Below are 1180 nucleotides of genomic sequence, written 5' to 3' on the forward strand. Positions count from 1 at the left end.
GCCGCCCGCGAGGACGGCGCTCAGACACGCCGGCAGGGCTGCGGGACACGGGGGCAACGCCACACGGCTGCTGTGTCGAGGAGGAGCCCGAGAGAGCAGCTGCTTCCCACGCGCCTGAAGGTGCCCAGGAACAGGAGCCCGAGGGTGGGAGACGCCCACCGGCGACCACGCAGCGCCGCAGGCTCCGGCGCTGGGCTCAGCCCGACTCCCGCTGCACTGGGTCCTGGGCCAGGGCCTCGGGAGGTCATGACCTTGGGCGCGTCCCGAGGGTGCGACTGCGACGACAAGACAGCGCCTCTGTAAGATGAGATGCGCCTAGGAAGGGTCACGGGCGAGAAGCCCACACGCCAGGAAGCAGGTCCTGCTAGAGGTCCGACCTGCGGACGCTTCGGTCTGGACTTTGCTGCCTCCGAAACTGTGGGGCAGAAGCGTCTGCTGCTTAGGCCACTCGCGCTATGGGTGTAGTTGGTCAGCTCACACCGGCTACGACAAGGCCTAACTAAATGGAGAGAGGCCCTGTGTTCACGGGGTGGCAGGCGTTATGGCATTACCATGGCAACACTACCCAGCATGCAACTCACTGCTTGTGGAAACGCCAAACGGTCTCTACAGTAATGGAAAAAGTCAACCCTCAAATTCCGGGGGCTCGGAAGAGCCAAAACAATTCTGGAAAAAGCGTAACAAGGTTATAGGACCCACTGCCCAATCAAGCTTGCTACAGAGCGACAGTAGTCAAACCAGTGTGGGGCAGCCGTCAGATTAACATAAGCAACGGAAATCCATTCACCTGTGGCAAGCTAATTTTCAACAAGGACGTCACGCCCATTCCCGAGAACAGAAATAAATGACAAGGACACTGTTGGATTTCCACTCGCAGACTGCCTGGGCCCCTCCTCGCGCCGCACACGAACATTAACTCAGAGCAGATCAGTGGACAACAAAAAGCACACACTTCGCAGCACACACAGGTAGCGCCTCACGAGCAAAAGTATGAGGAGCAAAAGAAAGGCGACTCCACTGAGCTAGAAATTAAAAATCTTCAGACCAGAGGTCCCCCAGTGTCAGGAAAGCGGAAAGAAAGCCCACATCCCGGGGCAAGGGACTGGCCAGGACACGGTCTGGGCCCGTCCGGGCCGCGCTCACCGCCCTCGGCGACACGGCCAGCGGGCATGGCACGGGG

This window comes from Condylura cristata, unplaced genomic scaffold (genome assembly GCF_000260355.1).
Source record: "Condylura cristata isolate star-nosed mole 26May11 unplaced genomic scaffold, ConCri1.0 scaffold00014, whole genome shotgun sequence".
Classification (NCBI taxonomy): domain Eukaryota; kingdom Metazoa; phylum Chordata; class Mammalia; order Eulipotyphla; family Talpidae; genus Condylura; species Condylura cristata.